Genomic DNA, 1,103 nt, shown 5'->3' on the forward strand with positions numbered 1-1,103 from the left:
GACGAGAGAGCAGTTTGACGTGAGGAAGACGAGAGACCAGTTTGACGTGAGGAAGACGGGAGAGCAGTTGACGTGAGGAAGATGAGAGAGCGGTTTGACGTGAGGAAGACGAGAGAGCAGTTTGACGTGAAGAAGATGAGAGAGCAGTTTGACGTCAGGAAGATAAGAGAGCAGTTTGACGTCAGGAAGACAAGAGAGCAGTTTGACGTCAGGAAGACAAGAGAGCAGTTTGACGTGAGGAAGATAAGAGAGCAGTTTGACGTGAGGAAGACGAGAGAGCAGTTTGAGGTGAGGAAGATGAGAGAGCAGTTTGACGTGAGGAAGATAAGAGAGCAGTTTGACGTGAGGAAGATAAGAGAGCAGTTTGACGTGAGGAAGATAAGAGAGCAGTTTGACGTGAGGAAGACGAGAGAGCAGTTTGACGTGAGGAAGATGAGAGAGCAGTTTGACATGAGGAAGACGAGAGAGCGGTTTGACGCGAGGAAGACGAGAGAGCAGTTTGACGTGAGGAAGACGAGAGAGCAGTTTGACGTGAGGAAGATGAGAGAGCAGTTTGACATGAGGAAGACGAGAGAGCGGTTTGACGCGAGGAAGACGAGAGAGCAGTTTGACGTGAGGAAGACGAGAGAGCAGTTTGACGTGAGGAAGACGGGAGAGCAGTTTGACGTGAGGAAGATGAGAGAGCAGTTTGACGTGAGGAAGATGAGAGAGCAGTTTGACGTGAGGAAGATAAGAGAGCAGTTTTGACGTGAGGAAGATAAGAGAGCAGTTTGACGTGAGGAAGACGAGAGAGCAGTTTGAGGTGAGGAAGATAAGAGAGCAGTTTGACGTCAGGAAGACAAGAGAGCAGTTTGACGTGAGGAAGACAAGAGAGCAGTTTTGACGTGAGGAAGACAAGAGAGCAGTTTGACGTGAGGAGACATGGTAATAAGAGACCACAACACTGTCAACTTTGCTCACATGTTCCATTTTCTCTGCAAGCACACTTAGACTTTCATCTTTCCCTCTTTGTGTGTGTGTGTGCGTGTGTGTGTGTGTGTGTCTGTGTGTGAGGTTTTTGCGGTAATAAGGTGTCCCGTGGTATTTGAAAATAGCAACGTGTC

This window comes from Notolepis coatsorum, assembly GCF_963971535.1.
Source record: "Notolepis coatsorum genome assembly, chromosome: 1".
Taxonomy (NCBI): domain Eukaryota; kingdom Metazoa; phylum Chordata; class Actinopteri; order Aulopiformes; family Paralepididae; genus Notolepis; species Notolepis coatsorum.